Here is a 20,211-nt window from a genome sequence, read left to right as displayed (position 1 = left end):
TGGGGCTTGAGTTTGCTACCGCTGAGCCACGGCTGACACATAAACTCAGTTCATTCGGCTCGAGTGAAATGGCAAAGACAAAAAAATGACAGTGGACTAAATCTTCAACTTGGGGCCCACGAATAAACTGTTTAAAAGGGATGTGCTGTCAGTCCCGGATCATACTGTGTCTGTTTAAAAGGAATGTGCTGCCAGTCCCGGATCATTCTGTGTCTGTTTAAAAGGGATGTGCTGTCAGGCCCGGATCATTCTGTCTCTGTTTAAAAGGGATGTGCTGCCAGTCTCGTGTCATTCTGCGTCTGTGTAAAAGGGGTGTACTGTCAGTCCCCGATCATTCTGTGGCTGTTTAAAAGGGATGTGCTGTCAGACCCGGATCATTCTCTGTCTGTTTAAAAGGGATGTGCTGCCAGTCTCGTGTCATTCTGTGTCTGTTTAAAAGGGGTGTGCTGTCAGTCACGGATCATTCTGTATCTATTTAAAAGGGATGCGCTGTCAGTCCCGAATCATTCTGTGTCTGTTTAAAAGGGATGTGCTGTCATTCCTGGATCATTCTTTATCTGTTGAAAGAGGTTGTTTACCTGACATGCATCATACAACCTCTTTTCTGTTTAAACAAGAACGAGGTTGTATGATGCATGTCAGGTGAATTCTTCAAGGCAGAATCAGACCAAGTATAATATGTTGAGAGGGGATGTGAAGATAAAAATAAGAATAGCAAAGAGAGAATATGAGAGTAGAATGGCGTGAAACATAAAAGTGAACCCAAAAATCTACTACCGGCATGTAAACATTAAGTGGGTAGTAAGAGGCGGGGTGCGGCCTATTAGAGACAAAGAAGGTGATATATAACTAGAAGCGCGGGGCAAGGCTAGAATACATAATGAATACTTTGTATCGGTGTTTACCAAAAAGTTGGATGCCGACAAATTATCGGTCAAAGTGGAAAATATAGAAGCAATGGAAGGGGTGAAAATTGATCGACAGGATGTCCTGGAAAGGCTGTGTCTGCTTAGAGTGGACAAGTCACCTGGTCCAGATGGTTTCCATCCCAGGTTGCTAAGAGAGTTATGGGAGAAGACAGTGGAAGGCTTGCCATAATTTTCCAATCTTCCCTAGATGCGGGGGAGGTCCCTGAGGAGTTGAAAGTGGCGAATGTGACAGAATTGTTCAAGAAAGGATGGAAGGATGCTCCTAGTAACTACAGGCCGGTCAGTTTAACATCAGTGGTGGCTAAAGTTTTAGAAACAATAATCAAGGAGAAAATTAACGGGCTTTTGGAGAAGTTTCAGCTAATTAAGTATAGCCAACACGGATGTGTAAAATGCCGAACTTGCTTGACGAATCTAATTGAATTGTTGATGCAGTAACAGAGAGCTTTGATGAAGTGGATGCAGTGGATGTTGGCGACATGGATTCTCCGATGGGGTTTTACAAAGTACCACATAAAAGGCTGGTTAAAAAAATTGATACTCATGGAATAGGTGAGTATGTGGCAGCTTGGATAAGGAATTGGCATAAGGACAGAAAACAGCGAGTTGTGGTAAATGGCTGTATTTCAGATTGGAGGATGGTAGTTAGTGGTTTTCCCCAAGGTTCAGTGCTGTGCCCACTGCACTTTTTGATATATATAAATGACCTGTATATTGGAATACAAAGTAGAGTTTGGACATTAGCCGATGACATCAAACCTGGGGGTGTGGCAAACAGTGATAATGATGCCAATAGACTACAGGACATAAAAAGGACATAACAAGGCGAGCAGAATGGGCAGACAAGTTACAGATGGGATCTAATACGGAGAAGTGTGAGGTGATGCATTTTGGCAGAAGGAACAGGGAAAGGCAATTTACACTTAAAGGCACAGTTTTAAATAGTGTGCAGGGACAGAGGGACCTGGGAGTTAATGTCCATAGGTCCCTGGAGGTGGCAGGACATATTGAGAGAGTGGAAGCAAAGCATTTGTGATCTTGGGCTTCATAAATAGAGGTATTGAGTACATAACTGGAGAAGGTATGCTGTGTCTTTATAGAGCACTGGTTAGGCCACAACTGTCGTATTGCGTCATATCTGGTCACCACACTTTAGGAAGGATGTGAAGGCCCTTGAGAGGGTGCAGAGGAGATTTACCAAAATGGTTCTGGGGATGAGGGATCTTAGCTACAAAGACAGGTTGGAAAAGCTGGATTTGTTTTCATTGGAGTAAAGGAGGTGCAGGAGTGATTTGATAGAAGTGTACAAGATTATGACGGGTTTCGATAGGCGAGACGGGGAACGGCTGTTCCCACTGGTTGATGGCACAAGGACTAGGGCATTTAAGACTTTAGGCAAAAGGTACAGGGGGGATGTGAGGGAAAAAAAATTACGCATATGCCGTCGGAAGTGGTGGAATCGGAGACACTCAATGTTTTCAAGGGGAGACTGGATAGGCTCTTTAGGGAAATAAACTTGCAGGAATACATCGATAGTGCGAAGGAATGGTACTGAATTGATCAGTCTACAGAGAGCCGGCACTGGCTCGATGGGCAGAAGTGCCTCCGCCTGTGGCATTATGCCTCTATGATTAAGCCAAGGGGGCGCAAAGTCACGGATCATCAATTTTATAAGTCTTTTTAACAGGAGTGCGATTTTAGCTGTGATGACCCAGTTGTTAAGGTTGGCTGGGTTTCATCCGGGTTTTAAACCCGGGACCTCTCGCATTTTTAAGCAGCGAAATTGCTTGATCGAGAATCAGATCTCTAGACCAACGAGCCGCCGATTTTGGGCTCGAAGTTGCATTGGGTTTCCCTGCGCTGTTGCGAACCCAGTTCGCAGAGGACCTGTTCATTCATTTGAAATAAGTTTATATTTTCCTAAATCCACTTCTTCATATGAGCAGTTTCCCTGAATCTGCTCTCAATTCTCCCCATAACAAGAAGGTCGGCGACAACCTAATTGTGGATATGATGTTTGGGCGACTGTCTGTGCGTGACTTCCGTCCTTGTAATTCTCAACATCATGTTCAGGTGAATCGTTGTTTGTGTTCAACATGATGTCGGAAACATGTACAGATTACCCGTGAGTTTACACAACTTCTCGTTTGTGCCAAAGGCTTAGTCACTGATTTGAAATCGAATCTATTTCCTGCACATTAGTCTTTGCCTGATAGTTGCGTGGTTTAACAGTTAAAACTGGCCCCACCTTCCCTCCTCTCAATAAGTAACACTGAAGGGCTCCTTTAAAATTCCCATCCATTATTGCAACACGGTGGGCCTGAGGAAACTAAGAGCAAAAACGCTGGTTGTTGTAGGTGAAGCTCGAGCACACAACCTCGACATTTCCCCGAAGCTATAGCTGTTATATAAGTACTATGCACGAACCGATTGCGCCACTAGAGCTGCGTTTGATGAGCGTTACTTATCCGTGCTCATTTACTAGCACATTTCAGGTTGTCTAATCGTGCGGGGGGTGCAATGTTGTTTAATTGAGGTGCATTGGCTGGGTTTATACGAAAGAGTGAAGCAGGTGTTTTCTCATGTGTTAGCGAGCTGGTGAATTTACCAACGGCTGCACCAGATCCTTGTGCCAAAAACACTGAACATTTTTACCCAACTCCTAAAATACGGGCTGCAAAATGAGAACCGATAAAAATTCATCACATGCAAAACGCAAGAAACGTTTTAAACTTTTGCCCATGATTCGGTAACCATGTGAGTTATCCGGTGATTAATGACGATTACAATTAACTTTTCACACAGTCTAATGAGTTTTACTCATTAAAATAAAGAGTTTTCTTAAAGTTCACTCCTTGACACGCAACGGAACCCGTATCGCAGAGTAAGAGTATTTGTAGCTGATAATTGCTGTTCTGAGCTGCTTCTCTAATTATTTAAAGAGCAGCAGTTTCCGAAGTGTAGCGGTTATCACTTCTGTCTAAAGTACAACAGGGCCCTGGTTCAATCATCTCTTGTAGGTAGAGATCCCGGGACCTCTCGCATTCTTATGTAGCAAAATTCCTTGAGCGAGAATCAGATCTCTAGACCAACGAGCCGCCGATTTTGGGCTCGAAGTTGTATTGGGTTTCCCTGCGCTGGTGCGAACCCAATTCGCAGAGGACCTGTTCATTCATTTGAAATATGTTTATATTTTCCTAAATCCACTTCTTTATATGAGCCGTTTCCCTGAATCTGCTCACAATTCTCCCCATAACAAGAAGGTCGGCGACCACCTAACTGTGGATATGGTTTTTCGGCGATTGTCTGTACGTGACTTCAGTCCTTGGAATCCTCAACATTATGGTCAGGTGAATCGTTGTTTGTGGTCAACATGATGTCGGAAACATGTACAGATTACCGGTGAGTTTACACAGCTTCTCGTTTGTTCCAAAGGCTTTGTCACTGATTTGAAATCGAATCTATTTCCTGCACATTATTCTTTGCCTGATATTTGCTGGTTTAACAGTTGAAATTGGCCCCACCTTCCCTCCTGTCAATAAGTAACACTGAAGGGATCCTTTTAAACTCCCATCCGTTATTGCAACACGGTGGCCCTGAGGAAACTAAGAGCAAAAACATTGGCTGCTATAGATGAGGCTCGAACTCACAACCTAAACATTTCCCCGAAGCTATACTGGTATACGGAGAGGCAGCGGACCTGCGAGGGAGCACCAGAGGTGGCGGAGCTACTTAAAGAGCAGCCAGAGGCAGCGAGCCCCAGAGCCCCGAGACCGGAGAGGCAGCGGACCTGCAAGGGAGCACCAGAGGCGGCGGAGCTACTTAAATAGCAGCCCGAGGCAGCGAGGCCCAGAGCCCCGAGACCGGAGAGGCAGCGGACCTGCGAGGGAGCACCAGAGGCGGCGGAGCTACTTAAGCAGCAGCCCGAGGCAGCGAGGCCCAGAGCCCCGAGACCGGAGAGGCAGCGGACCTGCAAGGGATCACCAGAGGTGGCGGAGCTAATTAAAGAGCAGCTCGAGGCAGCGACGCCCAGAGTCCTGAGACCGGAGACGCAGCGGACCTGCGAGGGAGCACCAGAGGCGGCAGAGCTACTTAAACAGCAGCCCGAAGCAGCGAGACCCAGAGCCCCGAGACCGGAGAGGCAGCGGACCTGCGAGGGATCACCGGAGGCGTACCAATCCAGGTTCCGGGATAGAGGTAAAAAGTAATCCAAGTATGACGTCAGCAGGATGCAGGTAAGTGATTGGTTGGTGAGTATTTATCTCTTTTTTAAACTTTAACTCTGTTTTATAGTTTCTAAGGTCTCTCTGGTGTAGCGGGGACTGTTGGTAAACTATTTAACTGTAGTGTAATTAGTAGGGTTGAATGATTAAATCTAAACTCAATTAATTAAAGGGTAAGTCATGGCAGGACAGCCCGGCCCCGTGATCTGCTCCTCCTGCGAGATGTGGGAACTCAGGGACACTTCCTTTGTCCCTGACAACTACATGTGCAGGAAGTGCACCAAGCTGTAGCTACTGACAGACCTCATTGCGGCACTGGAGCTGCGATTGGATGCATACTGGAGCGCTCACGATGCTCGGGACATCGTGAATAGCACGTTTACAGAGTTGGACACACCGCAGGTAGAGGTTGGACAGGAAGAAAGGGAACGGGTGACCAAGAGGCAGAGTACTAGGTGCAGGCAGGTAGTGCAGGGGTCCCCTGTGGCCATCCCCCTCTCCAACAGATATACCACTTTGAGTACTGTTGGGGGGGATGGCTTATCAGGGGAAGGCAGCAGCAGCCAACTTCCTGGTACCAGGGGTGGCTTTGCTGCACAGAATGGGAGGAAAAAGAGTGGTAGAGCTATAGTAATAGGGGATTCAATTGTAAGGGGAATAGATAGGCGTTTCTGTGGCCGCAAACGAGACTCCAGGATGGTGTGTTGCCTCCCTGGTGCAAGGGTCAAGGATGTCTCCGAGCGCCTGCAGAACATCTTGGAAGGGGAGGGTGAACAGCCCGTTGTCGTGGTGCATATAGGCACCAACGATATAGGTAAAAAGCGGGATGAGGTCCTAAAAGTGCAATATAGGGAGTTAGGAGGTAAATTAAAAAACAGGACCTCAAAGGTAGTAATCTCAGGATTGCTACCAGTGCCACGTGCTAGTCAGAGTAGAAATAGAAGGATACTCCAGATGAATACGTGGCTAGAGGAATGGTGCCAGGGGGATGGATTCAAGTTCCTGGGACATTGGAACCGGTTCTGAGGGAGGTGGGACCATTTCAAACCGGACGGTCTGCACCTGGGCAGGGCTGGAACCGATGTCCTAGGTGGAGTGTTTGCTCGTGCTTTGGGGGAGGGTTTAAACTAAAATGGAAGGGGGTTGGGAACCTGAGCAGGGAGATAGAGGAAAGGGAAACAAGGATAAAAGCAAAAGATAGGAAGGAGAAGAGCAAAAGTGGCAGTCAGAGAAATCACAGGTTTAAATCAAATGTGGCCACAGTAAATAACAATTCTAATAGGTCTAAGAGCGTTAAAAAAACAACCTGAAAGCTTTGTGTCTTAATGCGAGGAGCATTTGTAATAAGGTGGATGAATTGGCTGCGCAAATAGAGGTAAACGAATATGATTTGGTTGGGATTACGGAAACGTGGCTCAAGGGCGGCCAAGGCTGGGAACTCAACATCCAGGGGTATTCGATATTCAGGGAAGATAGGCAAAAAGGAAAGGGAGGAGGGGTAGCATTACTGGTTAAAGAAGGGATTAACACAATTGTAATGAAGGATATTAGCTCTGATGAGGTGGAATCTGTATGGGTATAATTGAGAAATACTAAGGGGGAAAAGACATTAGTGGGAGTGGTATATAGACCTCCAAACAGTAAGGTGGAGGTTGGGGATGGCATTAAAAGGGAAATTAAAGAATCGTGCAATAAGGGCACAGTAGTCATCATGGGTGACATTAATCTACATATAGATTGGGCTAACCAAATTAGTAACAATATTGTAGAGGAGGAATTCCTGGAGTGGTTACAGGATGGTTTCCTGGACCAATATGTCGAGGAACCAACCAGAGATCAGGCCATCTTAGACTGGGTGTTATATAACGGCAAAGGATTAATTAGCAATCTTGTTGTACGAGGCTCCTTGGGTCGGAGCTATCATAATATGATCGAATTCTTCATTAAGATGGAGAATGAAGCAGTTGACTCAGAAACTAGGGTCCTCAATTTAATTAAGGAAACTACGATGGCCTGAGGAGCGAGTTGGGTAGGATTGATTGGGGAATGGCACTCAAAGGGTTGACGGTGGATATGCAATGGGAAACATTCCAAGACCGAATGGATGAACTACAGAAGTTGTTCATCCCAGTTTGGCATAAAAACAAAACAAAAAAGGTGACTCAACCGTGGCTAACAAGGGAAATAAGGGATAGCATAAAATCCAAGGAGACGACATACAAATTGGCCAGAAAAAGCAATAATCCTGAGGATTTGGAGCAGTTTAGGATTCAACAAAGGAGGACAAATGGATTAATTAAGAAAAGGAAAATAGAATATGAGAGTAAGCTTACAGGTAACATAAAAACTAACTGTAAAAGCTTTTATAGATATGTAAAGAGAAAAAGATTGGTGAAGTCAAGCGTAGGTACCTTGCAGTCAGAATCGGGGGCATTTATAATGGGGAGCAAAGAAATGGCAGACCAACTAAATACATATTTTGTTTCAGTCTTCACAAAGGAGGACACAAATAACTTCCCAGAAATACCGTGGAACATAGGTTCCTGGAACTGAAAGAAATCAGTATTTGTAGGGAAATGGTGTTAGGAAAATTGATGGGTCTGAAGGCCGATAAATCCCCAGGGCCTGATAATCTACATCCCAGGGCACTTAAGGAAGTGGCCCTAGAAATAATACATGCATTGCTGGTCATCTTCCAGAACTCGATAGACTCTGGAACAGTACCCAAGGATTGGAGGGTAGCTAATGTTACCCCACTATTCAAAAAAGGTGGCAGAGAAAAAGCGGGGAATTATAGACCGGTAAGCCTGACATCGGTAGTGGGGAAAATGCTAGAGTCCATTATAAAAGATGTAATAGCAGAGCACTTGGAAAGCAGTGACAGGATCGGACAAAGTCAACATGGATTTACAAAAGATGCTTGACTAATCTACTGGAATTTTTTGAGGATGTAACTGGTAAAATAGATAAGGGAGAACCAGTGGAAGTGGTGTATTTGGGCTTTCAGAAGGCTTTCGATAAGGTCCCGCATAAGAGGTTAGCGTGCAAAATTAAGGCACGTGGGATTGGGGGCAAGGTATTGAGTTGGATAGAGAACTGGTTGGCGGACAGAAAGCAAAGAGTTGGAATAAACGGGTCGTTTTCCAAGTGGCAGGCAGTGACTAGTGGGGTACCTCAAGGATCGGTCCTATGACCCCAGCTGTTCACAATATATATTAATGATCTGGACGAGGGAATTGAATGTAATATCTCCAAATTTGCAGACGACACAAAGCTGGGTGGGAGGGTATGCTGTGAGGAGGATGTCATGAAACTCCAGTACGATTTGGACAGGTTGGGTGATTGGGCAGAAACATGGCAAATGCACTATAATGTGGATAAATGTGAGGTTATTCACTTTGGTGGCAAAGGCAGGAAGGCAGATTATTATTTGAATGGCTATAGATTGGGAGAAGGGGAAGTGCAAAGAGACCTGGGTGTTCTTGTGGTCCAGTCGCTGAAGGTAAGCATGCAGGTGCAGCAGGCGGTTTAGAAGGCAAATGGTATGTTGGCTTTCGTAGCAAGAGGGTTCGAGTAGAAGAACAAGGATGTCTTGCTGCAGTTGCACAGGGCCTTGGTGAAACCGCACCTTGAGTATTGTGTGCAGTTTTGGTCACCTTACCTGAGGAAGGATGTTCTTGCCATGGAGGGAGTGCAGCGAAGATTCACCAGGCTGATACCTGGGATGGCAGGAATGACGTACGAGGAGAGATTGTGTCAATTGGGCTTATACTCACTGGAGTTTAGAAGATTGAGAGGGGATCTCATCGAAACCTATAAAATTCTGTCAGGTCTGTACAGACTAGATGCAGAAAGGATGTTTCTGATGGCCGGGGAGTCCAGAATCAGGGGTCATAGTCTAAGGATAAGGGGTAAGCCATTTAGGACTGAAATGAGGAGGAATTTCTTCACCCAGAGAGTGCTGAACCTATGGAATTCTCTGCCACAGAGGGCGGTGGAGGCCAGTTCATTAAATATATTCAAGAAAGAGTTGGATATATTTCTTGAGGTTAAAGGGATCAAGTGATATGGGGAGAAGGCAGGACAGGGTATTCAATTTGGATGATCAGCCATGATCTCATTGAATGGCGCAGCAGGCTCGAAGGGCCGAATGGCCTACTCCTGCTCCTATCTACTATGTTTCTATATAAGCACCACACGCTAACCGATTGCGCCACTACAGCTGCGCTTCATGTGTGCCAGTTATCCGTGCTCATTTACTTGCACGTTTCAGGTTGTCTAATCATGCGGGGGCGCAATGTTGTTTAATGGAGGTGCATTGGCTGGGTTTATATGAAAGAGTGAAGCAGGTGTTTTCTCATGTGTTAGTGAGCTGGTGAATTTACCAACAGCTGCACCAGATCATGGCGCCAAAAACACTGAACATTTTTACCCAACTCCTACAATACGGTCTGCAAAATAAGAACCGATGAAAATTCATCACATGCAAAACGGAAGAAAGGTTTTAAACATTTGCCCATGATTCGGTAACCATGTGAGTTACCCGGTGATTAATGACGATTACAACAATCTTTTCACACAGTCTAATGAGTTTTACTTAATAGAATAAACAGTTTTCTTAAAGTTCACTCCTTGACATGCAATGGAACCCTATCGCAGGGTAAGAGTATTTGTAGCTGACAATTGCTGTTCTGAGCTGCTCCTCTAATTATTTAAAGAGCAGCAGTTTCCGAAGTGTAGCGGTTATCACTTCCGTCTAAAGTTCAACAGGCCCCGAATTCAATCATCTCTTGTAGGTAGAGATCCCTGGACCTCTCGCCTTTTTAAGTAGCGAAATCCCTTGAGCGAGAATCAGATCTCTAGACCAACCAGCCGCCGATCTTGGGCTCGAAGTTGCATTGGGTTTCCCTGCGCTGGCCCCACCTTCCCTCCTGTCAATACGTAACACTGAAGGGCTCCTTTTGAAGCTCCCATCCGTTATTGCAACACGGTGGGCCTCAGGAAACTAAGAGCAAAAACATTGGCTGCTCTAGGTGAGGTTCGAACTCACAACCTCGGCATTTCCCCGAAGTTATACTGTTATATATGTACCACGCGCTAACCAATTGCGCCACTAGAGCTGCGCTTGATGCGCATTAGTTATCCGTGCTCATTTACTTGCACATTTCAGGTTGTCTAATCGTGCGGGGGCGCAATGTTGTTTAATTGAGGTGCATTGGCTGGGTTTATATGAAAGAGTGAAGCAGGTGATTTCTCATGTGTTAGCGAGCTGGTGAATTTACCAACGGCTGCACCAGATCCTTGTGCCAAAAACACTGAACATTTTTACCCAACTCCTAAAATACGGGCTGCAAAATGAGAACCGATAAAAATTCATCACATGCAAAACGCAAGAAACGTTTTAAACTTTTGCCCATGATTCGGTAACCATGTGAGTTATCCGGTGATTAATGACGATTACAATTAACTTTTCACACAGTCTAATGAGTTTTACTCATTAAAATAAAGAGTTTTCTTAAAGTTCACTCCTTGACACGCAACGGAACCCGTATCGCAGAGTAAGAGTATTTGTAGCTGATAATTGCTGTTCTGAGCTGCTTCTCTAATTATTTAAAGAGCAGCAGTTTCCGAAGTGTAGCGGTTATCACTTCTGTCTAAAGTACAACAGGGCCCTGGTTCAATCATCTCTTGTAGGTAGAGATCCCGGGACCTCTCGCATTCTTATGTAGCAAAATTCCTTGAGCGAGAATCAGATCTCTAGACCAACGAGCCGCCGATTTTGGGCTCGAAGTTGTATTGGGTTTCCCTGCGCTGGTGCGAACCCAATTCGCAGAGGACCTGTTCATTCATTTGAAATATGTTTATATTTTCCTAAATCCACTTCTTTATATGAGCCGTTTCCCTGAATCTGCTCACAATTCTCCCCATAACAAGAAGGTCGGCGACCACCTAACTGTGGATATGGTTTTTCGGCGATTGTCTGTACGTGACTTCAGTCCTTGGAATCCTCAACATTATGGTCAGGTGAATCGTTGTTTGTGTTCAACATGATGTCGGAAACATGTACAGATTACCGGTGAGTTTACACAGCTTCTCGTTTGTTCCAAAGGCTTTGTCACTGATTTGAAATCGAATCTATTTCCTGCACATTATTCTTTGCCTGATATTTGCTGGTTTAACAGTTGAAATTGGCCCCACCTTCCCTCCTGTCAATAAGTAACACTGAAGGGATCCTTTTAAACTCCCATCCGTTATTGCAACACGGTGGCCCTGAGGAAACTAAGAGCAAAAACATTGGCTGCTATAGATGAGGCTCGAACTCACAACCTAAACATTTCCCCGAAGCTATACTGGTATACGGAGAGGCAGCGGACCTGCGAGGGAGCACCAGAGGTGGCGGAGCTACTTAAAGAGCAGCCAGAGGCAGCGAGCCCCAGAGCCCCGAGACCGGAGAGGCAGCGGACCTGCAAGGGAGCACCAGAGGCGGCGGAGCTACTTAAATAGCAGCCCGAGGCAGCGAGGCCCAGAGCCCCGAGACCGGAGAGGCAGCGGACCTGCGAGGGAGCACCAGAGGCGGCGGAGCTACTTAAGCAGCAGCCCGAGGCAGCGAGGCCCAGAGCCCCGAGACCGGAGAGGCAGCGGACCTGCAAGGGATCACCAGAGGTGGCGGAGCTAATTAAAGAGCAGCTCGAGGCAGCGACGCCCAGAGTCCTGAGACCGGAGACGCAGCGGACCTGCGAGGGAGCACCAGAGGCGGCAGAGCTACTTAAACAGCAGCCCGAAGCAGCGAGACCCAGAGCCCCGAGACCGGAGAGGCAGCGGACCTGCGAGGGATCACCGGAGGCGTACCAATCCAGGTTCCGGGATAGAGGTAAAAAGTAATCCAAGTATGACGTCAGCAGGATGCAGGTAAGTGATTGGTTGGTGAGTATTTATCTCTTTTTTAAACTTTAACTCTGTTTTATAGTTTCTAAGGTCTCTCTGGTGTAGCGGGGACTGTTGGTAAACTATTTAACTGTAGTGTAATTAGTAGGGTTGAATGATTAAATCTAAACTCAATTAATTAAAGGGTAAGTCATGGCAGGACAGCCCGGCCCCGTGATCTGCTCCTCCTGCGAGATGTGGGAACTCAGGGACACTTCCTTTGTCCCTGACAACTACATGTGCAGGAAGTGCACCAAGCTGTAGCTACTGACAGACCTCATTGCGGCACTGGAGCTGCGATTGGATGCATACTGGAGCGCTCACGATGCTCGGGACATCGTGAATAGCACGTTTACAGAGTTGGACACACCGCAGGTAGAGGTTGGACAGGAAGAAAGGGAACGGGTGACCAAGAGGCAGAGTACTAGGTGCAGGCAGGTAGTGCAGGGGTCCCCTGTGGCCATCCCCCTCTCCAACAGATATACCACTTTGAGTACTGTTGGGGGGGATGGCTTATCAGGGGAAGGCAGCAGCAGCCAACTTCCTGGTACCAGGGGTGGCTTTGCTGCACAGAATGGGAGGAAAAAGAGTGGTAGAGCTATAGTAATAGGGGATTCAATTGTAAGGGGAATAGATAGGCGTTTCTGTGGCCGCAAACGAGACTCCAGGATGGTGTGTTGCCTCCCTGGTGCAAGGGTCAAGGATGTCTCCGAGCGCCTGCAGAACATCTTGGAAGGGGAGGGTGAACAGCCCGTTGTCGTGGTGCATATAGGCACCAACGATATAGGTAAAAAGCGGGATGAGGTCCTAAAAGTGCAATATAGGGAGTTAGGAGGTAAATTAAAAAACAGGACCTCAAAGGTAGTAATCTCAGGATTGCTACCAGTGCCACGTGCTAGTCAGAGTAGAAATAGAAGGATACTCCAGATGAATACGTGGCTAGAGGAATGGTGCCAGGGGGATGGATTCAAGTTCCTGGGACATTGGAACCGGTTCTGAGGGAGGTGGGACCATTTCAAACCGGACGGTCTGCACCTGGGCAGGGCTGGAACCGATGTCCTAGGTGGAGTGTTTGCTCGTGCTTTGGGGGAGGGTTTAAACTAAAATGGAAGGGGGTTGGGAACCTGAGCAGGGAGATAGAGGAAAGGGAAACAAGGATAAAAGCAAAAGATAGGAAGGAGAAGAGCAAAAGTGGCAGTCAGAGAAATCACAGGTTTAAATCAAATGTGGCCACAGTAAATAACAATTCTAATAGGTCTAAGAGCGTTAAAAAAACAACCTGAAAGCTTTGTGTCTTAATGCGAGGAGCATTTGTAATAAGGTGGATGAATTGGCTGCGCAAATAGAGGTAAACGAATATGATTTGGTTGGGATTACGGAAACGTGGCTCAAGGGCGGCCAAGGCTGGGAACTCAACATCCAGGGGTATTCGATATTCAGGGAAGATAGGCAAAAAGGAAAGGGAGGAGGGGTAGCATTACTGGTTAAAGAAGGGATTAACACAATTGTAATGAAGGATATTAGCTCTGATGAGGTGGAATCTGTATGGGTATAATTGAGAAATACTAAGGGGGAAAAGACATTAGTGGGAGTGGTATATAGACCTCCAAACAGTAAGGTGGAGGTTGGGGATGGCATTAAAAGGGAAATTAAAGAATCGTGCAATAAGGGCACAGCAGTCATCATGGGTGACATTAATCTACATATAGATTGGGCTAACCAAATTAGTAACAATATTGTAGAGGAGGAATTCCTGGAGTGGTTACAGGATGGTTTCCTGGACCAATATGTCGAGGAACCAACCAGAGATCAGGCCATCTTAGACTGGGTGTTATATAACGGCAAAGGATTAATTAGCAATCTTGTTGTACGAGGCTCCTTGGGTCGGAGCTATCATAATATGATCGAATTCTTCATTAAGATGGAGAATGAAGCAGTTGACTCAGAAACTAGGGTCCTCAATTTAATTAAGGAAACTACGATGGCCTGAGGAGCGAGTTGGGTAGGATTGATTGGGGAATGGCACTCAAAGGGTTGACGGTGGATATGCAATGGGAAACATTCCAAGACCGAATGGATGAACTACAGAAGTTGTTCATCCCAGTTTGGCATAAAAACAAAACAAAAAAGGTGACTCAACCGTGGCTAACAAGGGAAATAAGGGATAGCATAAAATCCAAGGAGACGACATACAAATTGGCCAGAAAAAGCAATAATCCTGAGGATTTGGAGCAGTTTAGGATTCAACAAAGGAGGACAAATGGATTAATTAAGAAAAGGAAAATAGAATATGAGAGTAAGCTTACAGGTAACATAAAAACTAACTGTAAAAGCTTTTATAGATATGTAAAGAGAAAAAGATTGGTGAAGTCAAGCGTAGGTACCTTGCAGTCAGAATCGGGGGCATTTATAATGGGGAGCAAAGAAATGGCAGACCAACTAAATACATATTTTGTTTCAGTCTTCACAAAGGAGGACACAAATAACTTCCCAGAAATACCGTGGAACATAGGTTCCTGGAACTGAAAGAAATCAGTATTTGTAGGGAAATGGTGTTAGGAAAATTGATGGGTCTGAAGGCCGATAAATCCCCAGGGCCTGATAATCTACATCCCAGGGCACTTAAGGAAGTGGCCCTAGAAATAATACATGCATTGCTGGTCATCTTCCAGAACTCGATAGACTCTGGAACAGTACCCAAGGATTGGAGGGTAGCTAATGTTACCCCACTATTCAAAAAAGGTGGCAGAGAAAAAGCGGGGAATTATAGACCGGTAAGCCTGACATCGGTAGTGGGGAAAATGCTAGAGTCCATTATAAAAGATGTAATAGCAGAGCACTTGGAAAGCAGTGACAGGATCGGACAAAGTCAACATGGATTTACAAAAGATGCTTGACTAATCTACTGGAATTTTTTGAGGATGTAACTGGTAAAATAGATAAGGGAGAACCAGTGGAAGTGGTGTATTTGGGCTTTCAGAAGGCTTTCGATAAGGTCCCGCATAAGAGGTTAGCGTGCAAAATTAAGGCACGTGGGATTGGGGGCAAGGTATTGAGTTGGATAGAGAACTGGTTGGCGGACAGAAAGCAAAGAGTTGGAATAAACGGGTCGTTTTCCAAGTGGCAGGCAGTGACTAGTGGGGTACCTCAAGGATCGGTCCTATGACCCCAGCTGTTCACAATATATATTAATGATCTGGACGAGGGAATTGAATGTAATATCTCCAAATTTGCAGACGACACAAAGCTGGGTGGGAGGGTATGCTGTGAGGAGGATGTCATGAAACTCCAGTACGATTTGGACAGGTTGGGTGATTGGGCAGAAACATGGCAAATGCACTATAATGTGGATAAATGTGAGGTTATTCACTTTGGTGGCAAAGGCAGGAAGGCAGATTATTATTTGAATGGCTATAGATTGGGAGAAGGGGAAGTGCAAAGAGACCTGGGTGTTCTTGTGGTCCAGTCGCTGAAGGTAAGCATGCAGGTGCAGCAGGCGGTTTAGAAGGCAAATGGTATGTTGGCTTTCGTAGCAAGAGGGTTCGAGTAGAAGAACAAGGATGTCTTGCTGCAGTTGCACAGGGCCTTGGTGAAACCGCACCTTGAGTATTGTGTGCAGTTTTGGTCACCTTACCTGAGGAAGGATGTTCTTGCCATGGAGGGAGTGCAGCGAAGATTCACCAGGCTGATACCTGGGATGGCAGGAATGACGTACGAGGAGAGATTGTGTCAATTGGGCTTATACTCACTGGAGTTTAGAAGATTGAGAGGGGATCTCATCGAAACCTATAAAATTCTGTCAGGTCTGTACAGACTAGATGCAGAAAGGATGTTTCTGATGGCCGGGGAGTCCAGAATCAGGGGTCATAGTCTAAGGATAAGGGGTAAGCCATTTAGGACTGAAATGAGGAGGAATTTCTTCACCCAGAGAGTGCTGAACCTATGGAATTCTCTGCCACAGAGGGCGGTGGAGGCCAGTTCATTAAATATATTCAAGAAAGAGTTGGATATATTTCTTGAGGTTAAAGGGATCAAGTGATATGGGGAGAAGGCAGTACAGGGTATTCAATTTGGATGATCAGCCATGATCTCATTGAATGGCGCAGCAGGCTCGAAGGGCCGAATGGCCTACTCCTGCTCCTATCTACTATGTTTCTATATAAGCACCACACGCTAACCGATTGCGCCACTACAGCTGCGCTTCATGTGTGCCAGTTATCCGTGCTCATTTACTTGCACGTTTCAGGTTGTCTAATCATGCGGGGGCGCAATGTTGTTTAATGGAGGTGCATTGGCTGGGTTTATATGAAAGAGTGAAGCAGGTGTTTTCTCATGTGTTAGTGAGCTGGTGAATTTACCAACAGCTGCACCAGATCATGGCGCCAAAAACACTGAACATTTTTACCCAACTCCTACAATACGGTCTGCAAAATAAGAACCGATGAAAATTCATCACATGCAAAACGGAAGAAAGGTTTTAAACATTTGCCCATGATTCGGTAACCATGTGAGTTACCCGGTGATTAATGACGATTACAACAATCTTTTCACACAGTCTAATGAGTTTTACTTAATAGAATAAACAGTTTTCTTAAAGTTCACTCCTTGACATGCAATGGAACCCTATCGCAGGGTAAGAGTATTTGTAGCTGACAATTGCTGTTCTGAGCTGCTCCTCTAATTATTTAAAGAGCAGCAGTTTCCGAAGTGTAGCGGTTATCACTTCCGTCTAAAGTTCAACAGGCCCCGAATTCAATCATCTCTTGTAGGTAGAGATCCCTGGACCTCTCGCCTTTTTAAGTAGCGAAATCCCTTGAGCGAGAATCAGATCTCTAGACCAACCAGCCGCCGATCTTGGGCTCGAAGTTGCATTGGGTTTCCCTGCGCTGGCCCCACCTTCCCTCCTGTCAATACGTAACACTGAAGGGCTCCTTTTGAAGCTCCCATCCGTTATTGCAACACGGTGGGCCTCAGGAAACTAAGAGCAAAAACATTGGCTGCTCTAGGTGAGGTTCGAACTCACAACCTCGGCATTTCCCCGAAGTTATACTGTTATATAAGTACCACGCGCTAACCAATTGCGCCACTAGAGCTGCGCTTGATGCGCATTAGTTATCCGTGCTCATTTACTTGCACATTTCAGGTTGTCTAATCGTGCGGGGGCGCAATGTTGTTTAATTGAGGTGCATTGGCTGGGTTTATATGAAAGAGTGAAGCAGGTGATTTCTCATGTGTTAGCGAGCTGGTGAATTTACCAACGGCTGCACCAGATCCTGGTGCCATAAACACTGAACATTTTTACCCAACTCCTGTAATGCGGTCTGCAAAATGAGAACCGATGAAAATTCATCACATGCAAAACGCAAGAAACGTTTTAAACTTTTGTCCATGATTCGGTAACCATGTGAGTTACCCGGTGATTAATGACGATTACAACAAACTTTTGACACAGTCTAATGAGTTTTACTTAATAGTATAAACAGTTTTCTTAAAGTTCACTCCTTGACATGCAATGGAACCCGTATCGCAGGGTAAGAGTATTTGCAGACGACAATTGCTGTTCTGAGCTGCTTCTCTAATTATTTAAGGAACAGCAGTTTCTGAAGTGTTGCGGTTATCACTTCCGTCTAAAGTACAACAGGTCCCTAATTCGATCATCTCTTGTAGGTAGAGATCAATAAAATGCATTAATAGCCGTGCGGTATTCTCCTTTTCTCTATACAGCTCTGTGCACACTCAAACTGTACAGAAATACCGACAGTGTGAGATAACTTTACAGGATCCTGCAGCGCTGCCTCGGTCAATAGCAACAGTTCGGAGCTGCATTTCAGACCCGGCAACAAACCCATGAGTTTGTTTGCTGTTACCCAGCTCCCGGAGTGAGTGAGGCCGCGACAGCAGCGAACTTCAGGCTGCCTGTCCGGCCCCGCTGTCTCCAAGCGCCTACTGCCGGCGGAAAACAGCGATTGCAGCCTCAGAGAGTGTAAACTGCCCATCGCTGCGAAACAAAATGTCACTGAAGCAGAGGAGCGCAGAGATTTGCATCTGCAGCGTGTAGGTGAGGATGTCGAGGTTGATATAGGTCGACTCGTTGTTGGAAACGCTGAAATTGAATCTTTCTCTGGCAGATGTTGCAGGTTTACCTATGAAAAGTGCCCTCGAGGTGCAATCGACAAATTTGGAGATGCCGTGTAGTGGAACAAGTTAAAGGATCAGCACAGTTAATGCCGAGAACAAATTAAACAGTAGCTCAAGCTGATGGACCTTGCACTGGTGAAAATCCTGGACGGAGATTTAGAGGAAGCGACAGTGGGAAGGGCTGTGCCTCGATTCCAACACTTCTCCAAGCACATTCCGGGCAAGTAATCGACAGCAAAAAGAGGGCTTGGAACCAGAATGGAACTGCGGGCCCACTTTTCAGACAAAATGCAATGGACAATACATGACAAATCCATTTGATTTTCCGTTTGATAACCAGTTGACTGGGCCTGTATTCCAGACAGAGTGACTCTTTAGTCTAGGGGTATGAATCTCGCTTTGGGAATTGTAGATTGACATTTGCGAATGGTTCCGCGTGAGGCCATTTTTAATGTCGACTTCTAATATTGGACTTGCGCTCAAAAGTTGCTCGAATCCGCCGAAGAAATTATCGTTTAGAACCCAAATCATTCTCCATCAGTCTCCAGCGGCTTTGGAGGAAGGTCAGTGCAAACTACCATGTAAATATTGTGGCTTTAAAGACAAACAATTAAAGTATTTTTTTTAGCAAACAATCAGTAGTGATGGTTGTAAGTATATTTGTGTGTGTCCATATTAGATACAAATGTATTGGTGAGTTGCTATTGTATTAGTTGTAAATGCTTTTGCACCTCTGATCGCTACAAATATGTTTAGATGTATCTGTATTATTTATAAATGTATTGAGTGGGGGAATTTATGCCAGTTATAAATGTATTTCTGAGCACTGTAAATGTTCACTCCGGCCCCATTCTACCTTCTCATTGCCCCCACGTGGGACACGGCAGACCATCTGTTACATTAGGATTCAACTTTTGCTTTTATTGATAATTAGAAAATGTGAGCTGTAGAAAGTAATAAATCTGCATCCATCAGACTCTCTGATACCTCTTGAGCGTCCCTTACTCTGTCTGATTGGCCCTGAGCATCCCTTACACGCTCCAGAACCTCTTGAGCATCCCTTGCCCTGTTTAGTACATCCGGAGTATCCCTTACCCTGTCTGGTACATCCGGTGCATCCCTTTCCCTATCTGATACAACCGGAGCTTCCCTTACAATGTCTGGTACATCGGGAGCGTACATTACCCTGTCTGTTACATCCGGAGTGTCTCTTACCTTATCCGATACATCCGAAGCGTCCCTTACCCTGTCTGATGCATCCGGAGCGTCCCTTACCCTGTTTGATATATCCGGAGTGTCACTTACCCTGTCTGGTACAACAGGACCGTCCCTTACCCTGTTTGGTAAATCCGGCTCGTCCCTTAAACCGTCTGGTACATCCGGAGCGTCCCTTACTCTGTCTGGTAAATCCGGAGCGTCCCTTCAACTGTCTGGTACATCCGGAGCGTCCCTTACCCTGTCTTTTACATCCGGAGCGTCCCTCACTCTCCTTGATAACTACTGAGCGTCCGTTTTCATTTTTGGTAGCCAGTTTGTCAAAATTGCATATTTCACCCTTCATCCGCAGCTATGTAGCGCTTCCCATCGCTCACGCCCCTCAACTGTTTAGGGAAAAGCGGCAACTACCAGGTGAACAAACCCAATTTTTCAGTTAGCCTCCCCAGTGCACTTCATTTCCCGAGGAATTTTCTTGTACAATCAGGCTGCTTTGGTTCCAAATGCCGGCCCTGCTTTCGCAGAGCTTGTCTGTCGAGAGGTCCCGCAGGTCTAAGTATATCGACTGGTTTGAAAGCACCAACTCAGATTGGGGTGAATGGGACATGTGCCCCAGGAACAGCGGTGGTAGCAGAGCACACTTAGCGTTTTAAGTAGGTGAAAGTGAATGTTAGATTAAGGTAATACTGCAGGAAATTTACAATGAAATTGAAGGAGGAATGTAAAGGAAGGCTATTGATTGTGGAAGGATGAAAAATCTGTGCCGTGACTGGGATTCTGAC

At 45.8% G+C, this 20,211-nt stretch overlaps 2 non-coding genes across 2 annotated transcripts; both read right to left on the bottom strand.

Moving 5' to 3' along the window:
• Positions 1–10,177: 10,177 nt before the first annotated feature.
• Positions 10,178–10,272, bottom strand: trnai-uau (transfer RNA isoleucine (anticodon UAU)). Its single transcript has 2 exons — positions 10,235–10,272; positions 10,178–10,213 (listed from the first exon to the last, which is right to left on the bottom strand). It is a non-coding gene; the product is annotated as a tRNA-Ile (tRNA).
• Positions 10,273–17,074: 6,802 nt separating this feature from the next.
• On the bottom strand, positions 17,075–17,169 carry trnai-uau (transfer RNA isoleucine (anticodon UAU)). Its single transcript has 2 exons — positions 17,132–17,169; positions 17,075–17,110 (listed from the first exon to the last, which is right to left on the bottom strand). It is a non-coding gene; the product is annotated as a tRNA-Ile (tRNA).
• Positions 17,170–20,211: the final 3,042 nt, after the last annotated feature.

Source organism: Somniosus microcephalus, unplaced genomic scaffold (genome assembly GCF_052327205.1).
Source record: "Somniosus microcephalus isolate GS21.2 unplaced genomic scaffold, FLI_Smic_1.0 unresolved_chr1, whole genome shotgun sequence".
Taxonomy (NCBI): domain Eukaryota; kingdom Metazoa; phylum Chordata; class Chondrichthyes; order Squaliformes; family Somniosidae; genus Somniosus; species Somniosus microcephalus.
Note: the sequence above shows the minus strand (reverse complement) of the source record. Positions and strands in the feature narration are given on the sequence as shown.